The sequence below is a fragment of the Alexandromys fortis genome, unplaced genomic scaffold, assembly GCF_014885135.2.
Source record: "Alexandromys fortis isolate MF-2015 unplaced genomic scaffold, M_Fortis_MF-2015_v1.1 scaffold_43, whole genome shotgun sequence".
NCBI lineage: Eukaryota > Metazoa > Chordata > Mammalia > Rodentia > Cricetidae > Alexandromys > Alexandromys fortis.
In genome coordinates, this window is record NW_026067928.1 from 3045970 (window position 1) to 3055869 (window position 9900).

Genomic DNA, 9900 nt, shown 5'->3' on the forward strand with positions numbered 1-9900 from the left:
ACCGAATTCTAACACATAGAAAACAGAATTGGGAGGATCAGGAATTTAAAGTCATTCTAGGCAACATAGTGAGTTTGAGACCAGCCTGGCTACAAGAGATAGTTTTGCCTCAACAAATAAGCGACTAAAAAACCCAAACAGCACCCCCACCCCAATGGAGACACTGCTGCCAGGGAAGGAATGGGTTCTACCCAGTATGGATGACTCTTCTTGCAATGAGCATCCACACCGGTGGGTCTGCACACTGCTTGATTTTTACCTTGGAAGAGGACAGAAAAGATAAGGGGCTGCTGGGTGAGGTGGATAAAATCTGTTAACACTCTGGCCAGGCAGAAGCCTGGAAGGTCAGGAGAATGCCGGACAGCTGCCTGAGAAGTCGGAACTGATTGCGCCACCACCGCCCGGCTGGAAGATTTCTTTTACACGAGCTTAGAAAGCAGCAGTCACGCATGCTCAGTAGAAACAAGAGCTATGATGGTAACAGGGCGGTGCTGCTCAGGACCAGCTGACCCCTGCGTGGGCAATCACAGGAGAGGGAGAAGGAGGCCTAAAGAATAGCTCTAAAATCTTGGCTTAGGTGCGACTTGGAGAATCACCTTTGTTAATCAGTGGGAGTTGCCCAGGTCTTTCAAACTGAGGGTTGGGAGAGAACATAAAGATCTCTGTGAGTACCCAGTATGCTAACTGTTTGGCTATTCTTCACATTAGGTTTTTGGAAGTGAGTCCCGCGTAACCCAGACTGGCCTTGAACTTGTTATATACTTGGGGACAACCTTGAACTTCTGATTCTCTTGCCTTCACCTTCCAAATGCTGATATTATAAGTGTGTACCACTATGCACACACACACACACTCACCTATGTGTGTATATATACACACACACACACACATACATATATATACTCAAACATACATGTATGGTTATAAAGTATGGTTATAAAGATTGTGATTGATACTAGTGACTAGTGACGCAGAGAATATTAAAGCATGACTGAAGTCACAACACACACACACACACACACGCAGACACACCCATCAGTCGTATGTATGTGTGAGTGTGGTAGGGTCCCTTAAGAGTTCAGCAGAAAATGGCTATGGTGGTGCATGCCTGCAGGGCCAGCACAGTTTCTTGAGTTTCTTGTCAGTGTGGGCTACAAACTTAAGACAGAAGTTTTGGAAACAGAAGGGCGAGGACCCTGGTCTGGTCCGGCGTGTCCTTAGTTCTTTGTTCACTTTCCTGTGTCTTTACGGCTTCAGATGTTTATGTGTCTAAAACACTGAATGCTCCTGTAGAAATGGCACATGTCTTTCACTTTTTCCAGATCTGGTGAGAGAAAATTGACATATAATTACATATATGGAGTACACGATTTGATGGCTTAATAGGAAAATTTCTTTTTTAAGAAATCCCTGGATCCGGGAGAACCGATGTGCAGTGTTGCAGCTGTAGAAAACAATGCTGTGTTTTATTGGGTGCTTGACATCTGCTGGGAGAGTGGATCTTAACCTAAACAAAATGAAGGACAAAAGGCAAAACTCTAAGGCTATTTCAAGATTGGAATTTGAAGAGTTTACATGTGTTTTCTCTTGGAAGATGAGAACACAAGCAGCAGGCAGACGCAGAGGACGTGTTTTGAATGTTTGCTGTGCTGGGGAAGCTGTGGACAAAGGCAAGCTGACTCATCTTCGAGTGGACTGGGATTGGTCCTTGTGACTAATAATGTACTTATGTTCTCCCTCATGGCTGGCTTGTCCCTCTCCTTCCTGGATCAGCATGACTTTATCCCCTCTTAGTATTTAAGAATGTCACTGTATATATTTTTATGATGGCTTCTTTCATTTATATTGTTAATTTTACATTATTAAATTTCAGTTAAAACTACCCTTTCACCCTTTCCCCTTATTCCTGTATATTCAATGATTATCAATCTATCTATCAATCGTCTATCTATCTGTCTATCTTATCGATTATCTATCCGTCTGTCCTATCATCTATCTATCTATCTATCTATCTATCTATCTATCTATCATCTTTTATTATCTATCTGCCATCTATCTATTCTATGATTCATTTTCTTCCTTTGTGGCCAATTTCTGAGTTTTCATCCTTGGGAAGAATGCTGTGATCTACAGTGCCATGGAACATGTGATCCCCTGCTCTAGGAATTATTCTTCTGACAGCAGGCAGCTCAGTATCTCTGGATGTTATATTCCCATCCTCTCTACCATGAACTCAGCATGAGCTCCGGAGTTGAGCATATGACCTAGGCACAGTTAGTAGTCATTTCCCAGCCATAGGACGGGCTCAGTGATGGGCATGTGATCCACGCACACCCAATGGCGAGCCTGGAGGGTTGAGCTGCGGCTTTACTTCTGAGAGACTGACATTTTGTCCTAGAAGGGTTTTCCAAATAAGACATCTTAAAATTACTACTGGAAAAACCATCTTGTCCCCATAGGGTGCCTCAGAGTGACACCCATAAGGAAATCAGAATGGAACCAAAAGACAGAAGCAATAGAAAAACAAAGCAAGGTGAGTTCTGGCAAGTTTATTGGAGCTCTATATCAGCCTTTTCTGCACCTGGTCATTTCATTTGTTGAATTAGTCCCGTACCACTCCATATAAGCACATGCAAACACCCATCCGTAGATGTGCGCGCGCGCACACACACACACTCTCTCTCTCTCTCTCTCTCTCTCTCTCTCTCTCTCTCTCTCTCTCTCACACGTACACACACACACACCGTTCACTTTTGGGTCTGTTTTCACTCATTGTACAAGTATCTAGAAGGAGCCTGCTATTTTGTATTCGTCTGTTCTCGACTCCTCCATGAGTTCTTAGACTATAACACATATATGGAGTGAGTATTCACTGGTATGTACGAGGCCCCATCTTGCAGACTTTAAATAGGTGTCAAGGGTTGTGTGAAGTAGTTCCTGTAACACCCGTCCATTTTTCATGGCGCCAAACTGAAGAGCGACCTGAACAAAACATAAAATCTCTTATGTGATCAGTAAACGCTGAAGATTTGGGCCTTCGTCTTTAATTCCAGAGTCAAGGCGATATTACAACTCACTGTTTTGAGACTATTTATTTATAGTTTTTTGGTGTGTATTGTGTGAGTGTGTGTGATGTATGTGTGTGACTCACACTTGTGAATGTGCAGGTATGTGCTTGGAAGGCAGAGAAAGATGTCAGGTGTCTTCGTCTACCTCCCCCACTTTATTGCCTTGAGACAAGGTCTCCCACTGAAGGGGGAGCTCATTGTTTCAGCCAGCCTGGCTGACCAGTGAGCTCTTGCGACCTGCCTGTCTCTGCCCCCGATGTTGGGGTCCCAAACATACAGAGCCACACCCCCAGTTTTCCCCTTCAGTGCTGGAGAGTCAAGCTCAGGTTCTCGTGCACAAGGAACAGATGCACTATCCCTGAGCCAACACTTCAGACCCCTCGTTGTGACTCTGAATTATCTTCATTCATTCTAAAAGTCCAAAATGTACTTGGTGGGGCATCAGAAAGCCCTGTAGTCTCAGTGGCAGACGACACCTGTAACCTTAATAGCACACACCTGTAATCTCAGTGACACGCACCTGTAGTCTCAGTGGCACACACCTGTAATCCTAGCCGCACACAATTTGGAGGTGGAGGCAAGAGGTCAGAAGTTGAAAGTCATTTTTATCTGCATAGTGAGTTTGAAGCCAGTCAGAGTCACATGACCCCCCCAGACCACCCCCCCCCCCAAGTTATTTCTAAAGCAGAATTTATTTTCTTTCATTTCAAAACTTTCCCTGTTGGGATGTGGGAGTATCTCAGTATCTGGGAGACAGAGGCGGGTAGATCTGTTAGTTAGATGCCAGCCAGGTCTACATGGGGCAGATCCAGTTCATTCAGAGCTGCATAGCAAGACTCTGTTTCAAAAAATTCCAACCCCCCAAACCCAAACTAAAACCAACCAACCAACCGACCAACCAAACAAACAAACAGAATTCCCCTTAGCCATCTCTATCTCGCCTCGCAGTATTGCTCTGTCTTCTGTTGTCTACGTTGGAAACATCAGAGTCTTCTTGGCTCTTCCTCCGCTCTCCCTTTCTTGTAGATCCAGCTCACAGTTCTGCTTGTCACCATGATACTGCCAGCCTGGTGCTGGGTGCATGGGAGAGGAAGGTCTGGCTGAGCAGCTGTCACCAGGGCAGTAGCCCTGGAGCCCTGGGGCTGTGATGCCTACCTCTTCTAGAAAAGGAGTTGGGTGGCCAAGAGCTAAGATGGAAAATTTGTTTTGGCAGCCTGTCCTGCCCATAGCCATAATCCTGCCAGAGCCAACAGGCACAGCTTTCTGTCCTTTCTTCTCATCTCTAGTCTTACATATAAGATCGGCCACAGCATGGTGGAGTAGTTCTGGAGGAGAAGGCAACCATTACTGTTTTGTTGTTGTCGTTGCTGTTATTGCACTGGGGTTTGAACCTTCATCCTACAGCATGGCACTACACCACTGAGTTATACTCCCGTGCTCCCCCTCTTTTGGTTTTTGATATACAGTCTTACCATATAAGACCCAGGAAGGCCTTGAGCTCACTATATACCCCAGGCTGGCCCTGATCTCAAGGCAATTCTCCTGTCTCAGCTTCCTGAGTGCTGGAATTATAGGCGCCTGTACTACAACGCTTGGCCTGAGGTTCAGAAATGGTTTCAATAAGTTGCCCAGCCTGGCCTTGAACTCAGGGTCTTTCTGCCTCAGTCTCTTGAGTAGCTAGCACTATAGGCGTGTGTCATTGTGCCCAGCCCATTTGTACTTCTTGAAGAGTTATTTTGTCATCTTCTTATGGGCAAAACTATTTTTCAAAAGTGTTTGAAACATTCAAAATGGTACAGGCCTGTAATCCCAGGTCCTTGGGTAACTGAGGCAGGAGGTTTAGTGTACATAGGCTACAGCTACAGGGAAGGCTTTAGGCCAGCCTGTGTAATTCCGTAAGACCCCATATCTCAAAAAAGAAAAAAAAAAGACGAAAGAAAGGAAGGAAGGAAAAAAGGAAGAAGGGAGTGTAGCTCAGCGGCAGTGAGCTACTTAGTTCAAGGTCTTGGGTTCAATCCGTAGATGTGAAAAAGGATGATTTTAATTGAGGGTTTGAATCTGCTAGACTATATTAAGAGTGCACCACACAGTCACACACAAGTATCCTGGAACTTTTTAGCCAGGCACACTGGCTTCTGTTTGGTATACAGTAAAGCCACCACAGAAGTTGGAAGTCACAAAAGACTCTTAGTTTTCCTTTCACCATGTTCCAAAGACAACTTATCTTTCCTGCTCAGTCACAGGAAGGGAGCCAAGAGAAGGGAGCTTCGAGCTAGCACTTTGGTCTTCCAGGCCTCTGGAGTGAGGAAACCCTCCCCTCCACTGGAACCAGAGCTGGGTGGATCTCAGGTGCGAGGATTCTACCTAAGTAGACACCTTGTCTGCAGGATAGAGGGTAGATTTCAGTTCTGGCTTGCTCCTTGGGCCAAGTGCCTTAGTCCAACGCAGGAAAAGTCCACGGGCTCTGCTATTTCTTCCCGGTTTTAGCTATTACCCTGCCATAAGTAAGTTGTGGGATTTCCCCTCTGCTCAAGGTTTCTGCAACATTGAAGGATAAGCCCTGTTTCCGAAGCTAGGTACCAGGGCAGCAGTCTGGCCTCTTTCTTAGTCAAACCACCTCTTCTCTGTAGGTTTGGAAGCTGGAGATTTTCTAAGCCCCTCCTGGATGGAAAAGCCTTGGGTGCTACTCTGCTTCAGAAAGCCTCTGGTGCAGGATCTTCAGGCTTTGCAGTGGGGTTTGCTTTTAACAGTCTGCCACTCTCTTCCCCCGTATTGAAACCCAGTCAATTAGGCAATTCCTCTGCTTTTTCATTTTGCTCTATTTGCCAAATGGAGATAAGAGATGCCTTAGAGGGGTCTGGGAGCGTAAACTAATTAATGGTCATAAAGTCCCAGTGACCATGTGCCCGCTAAGTGATCATGACTCTGAATAGATCTTTGGGGGCTTCTCGGCTGCTATTTCCTGAGCACCAGACAGCATTTTAGCATCATTTATAATCTTCCTCTCTTTCTCTCCCTTCCTTTCTTCATCTCTCTCTCTCTCTCTCTCTCTCTCTCTCTCTCTCTCTCTCTCTCCCCCCCTCTTTCTCTCTCTCTCTCTCTCTCTCTCTCTCTCTCTCTCTCTCTCTCTCTCTCCCTCCCTCCTTCCCTCCCTCCCTTCCTTCCTATCATCCCCCTCCTTTCTTTCTTCCATCAGACAGAGCATCTAGGCTCAAAGGATGATGCGTACCCGTAGTGAGGACCAGACACTGGCTGGGCGTAATCGGAGATGGACTGAAAGCATGAGCTGAGGGAAGAAGCATAGGACGGACGTCTATGGAATAGAGATCAGGAGGGCAGAGTTACCGGAAGTCGGTAGTATTAGGCAGTGGCAGAAGCTTAGCCCAAGGCTAGCAGAGGCACACTCTGCCTGTTGTGATCCTCCTGGTTTAGGGGTCCTTGTTCTCTCCTCTTACTTACCAATGTGAGGGAAAGGTAGGATCACAGCTGTCGAGAAGTCAAAATACACTTTCTTTAGTGTTCTTGCTGTGGCACTGAAGGTCCGGACCAACTCATTAAAAGTATCTATTTACTGTTTTGCTTCTTAATCTAAGCCGTGCCCTGGGTAGTCCACGACTCCAGATCCTGGATAGAATGCAGGGAGGCGGAGAGCATGGCTCCGTGGGTAGAAACACTTGACATCCAAGCCTGAGGACCCGAGTTTAAGTTTCCAGGTCCCAAGAACTGAAAGCTGGGTGTGGCCTCACTTGTCTGCAACCCCAAAGTTTGAGGGCAGGGACAGGTAAAGAAGATGCTGGAGATTTTGGGTAGGCCATCCCACTGGCTTTGGGCTCAGTGAGAGAGCCTGTCTCAAGAGATGAAAGCAGAGAACAACAGTGCAGGATATTCAACATCCTCCTCCGGTTTCCCTATGTGTGAGCAAGGTTAGACACCCCTTCCCCAACACGAACAAGACATAAATATGAGCTGCTGTCATGTCCACGTTTGTATTCTTTCTTGCAGCCTTTTTTAGATCTTCTCAGTGGAAATCAGCTCCTTCCTATTATCTCTGTGGTTCTCTGTGCCAAATGGAGCTTTCTAGATTGCCATACATTAGACACATAGAACCTTTCAGGCTCCCCAGTAAAGGCTGCCCAGTTGTTTGCTGAGCAGGAGCTTCTGGGGCTAGAGTTTGTGTCCAGGGTTAGGATGCCCCAGGCAGAATGGCTCAACCTCTACCTGTCTTGAGGAAGCGTAGGATTTTGGGGTTCTCAAGGGTCATGTGTTTTTCCATTGTGGCAGGAGTCTGGTTCCTACCATCCTAATAGAGCCTCCATGGTGGCAGCTTTGCAAGTAGTGGTTTCCGCAGGGACTGGAGATCTGGCAGCAAAGGGAGCGGAGCTCCTACAGGCCCCATCAGTCTAGGCTGCCCAGTGTCCTCTCCACCTTCTTGGGATCTCTTTACCTTACAGGTATACGCTCTACTCCCAACTCCCACTTGGGCATGGTATGGTGTCTTTGAAGATCACTCACTGCCTTCTTTGGCAACAGGTCCAGCTGGTAAGCTAGTATATTCTGGAACCCCAGACTGGGTGCCCAATCCTTGGCAGTGTGCAACTTAAGTGCCTCAAAGACAGGCAACGTAAAACATTTGTCTGCAAGGTCGTTACAAGTCTCAATAACACTTGGAGCATAGGGTTTTCAATAGCTACCCAGAGAAACGGGTTGTACCACTTGTTATGAGAGAGGAATATGGAGAATTTCAGGATGATTTTTTTCTTCTGCATTTATTATACTACTGCTCTTTCTTGATGGAGCCTCTCTGTGAAGCCACAGTTTTCCTTTTGACACAAAGGCACGGGATTAGCTTCTTTTATAACTTAGTTATGCCACCGGGGAAAGCAGATGGCAGAAACAAAAGAGGAAAAAGTGCAATGCAATTAAGTTTGTTTGGCGCAGGGGAGGGCCAGGTCCACTTACAATGGAAGGTGGTGAATAACCCGGCAGAATGACGGAACAATATGCCGCGTGAGCTGACCCTTGGGCAGATTCGAGTCTGTTCTCTGCCTCAGATGGGTCTTCTCATCTTCTCAGAAAGTCCCTGGCTGGGGAACAGCTGAAGTCCTTGGCCACATTATCTTACCAAGAACACGACAGTAAACAGTGATCTGTCCTCTGATTTGGTTGAACTTTGGCTAATGATGTGGTCGTCAGCAGATCATTTGGCTGCAATTCTTACCATATAACCGGCTAAAGAATACTTACCTTTGCACTCCATGTAGAGTGCACTCCATGAACCCACACAGGGGAGGTATATGGCTGCACTTTCAGGCTCTTTAAGGGCAAAAGAGTGTACTGACCCCTGAGTCGTATGTCTTCAGCTTAATGTGGGGAAATACGTGGACTTAAAGAGCTGAAGCATTCTAGATATGTCTTTGCTTCAAGAAGTCGTCACACCAAGTGTGGTAGACCGTGATGGGAATCCCAGCATGCAACAGGGAGAGGCAGGAGTATCAGGAAGTCAGGATCATCTTCAGCTCCCTAGGAAGTTTAAGGGCTTCAGGAGACACTGTCTCTAAAACTGAAAACAAAACTGGAAAAGAAGCAGAAGCTGCCACATGCCCCTCTCCGCTCACAGATGAAAATATGGCGGCCGGGAAGTTGGGATAATATTAGCTCAGGCTGATCTTGAACTGCCCATCCTCTTGCCTCCGCCTCCTCAGTGCTGGGCCATCACACCCTGCTAGAAGGGAGCATTTCTGCTTCCACTTGCGTTTTGCTTCATTCTGTGTATCCGATGCATTAGATCAAAGGAAATCATTAGAGTTCCATTCAGCCTCGGCTGATTACTGGGATCTGTCCTGACGTGGCACCCACCATAGAGATGTGGGGCTCTTCCTGTGCTAGAGCCCATGGGTTCTAGAGTTCATAGAGCCCATAAACTCTTAAAGGGTCTATCTTGGTAGAGGAGAGGATTTCTTAGAAGGGTTGAATCCAAAATATGAGATACCAATCCTTCATTGTTAGTATCCTGTCAGGAAGGAATGTTTCGTGTTGCAAGTATGCTGATTAGCTTCCTTAATTAACAGAGACAATTATCTCACAAGCAAATGGCTGAGCAGACGTTCAGTGATGTCCTTAGCATCCAAGTCTCTAACTTTCTGCTCTGGTACCCTCAGAGAATTAGCATGCAGGCTGATTGTCTCAAGGTGGCTGTTTTGTTACTAGGCAACCACAAGGAGGATAGGTCAGAACTAATGACATTTATTTATTTATCTTTCTTTTTCAAGGAGATACTTTGCTTTGGAAGCTTCTTTACCTCTTCCCTCCAACCTAGAGAGTTCTTACATATTTTCCTTCAGTCACATAGTTACGTGTGTCTGAAAGGGTACCAGAAAAATGCTTATATAGCTTTTTTAAGCTCTCAGATGAGAATGGACAGAAATAGTAAGTCACCCAAGGTTGATTATAATGCTGTTCGGGAATATGTGTATGAGTGTGTTCAGTGTTATTCTGTATTGATGTTTTCTGTTTCATGGCCTTCTCCATCTTCCTAGGTCATGGAGAAGGTTGCTCTGTGTAGAAGGCAAGAGAATTCACTGGTGTGGCAAATGTAGCCATGTTGAGAGGAACATTAAAATTATAGGTTAAGTAGGCCAGTTGGCATCATAATATTGATGAAAATGGGTTCTTTGAGGAGAGAAAGTAGAGCTGAGTGGTTAAGATCATGGGCATTTGGAAGCAGGCTGTTTTAGATGTAGGTTCTGGCTCGGTCATTCCTTAACTGTGTAACTTTACCAAGTTACATAAGCTCTCCACGTCTGTTTCCTCATGAGTTAATGAAGATAATGAT

The 9900-nt window shown here is 45.9% G+C and overlaps 1 long non-coding RNA gene across 1 annotated transcript; it reads left to right on the plus strand.

Moving 5' to 3' along the window:
• Nucleotides 1–543: 543 nt before the first annotated feature.
• Nucleotides 544–1882, plus strand: LOC126503114 (uncharacterized). The gene is made up of 2 exons (XR_007592169.1): nt 544–664; nt 1405–1882. It is a non-coding gene; the product is annotated as an uncharacterized lncRNA (long non-coding RNA).
• Nucleotides 1883–9900: the final 8018 nt, after the last annotated feature.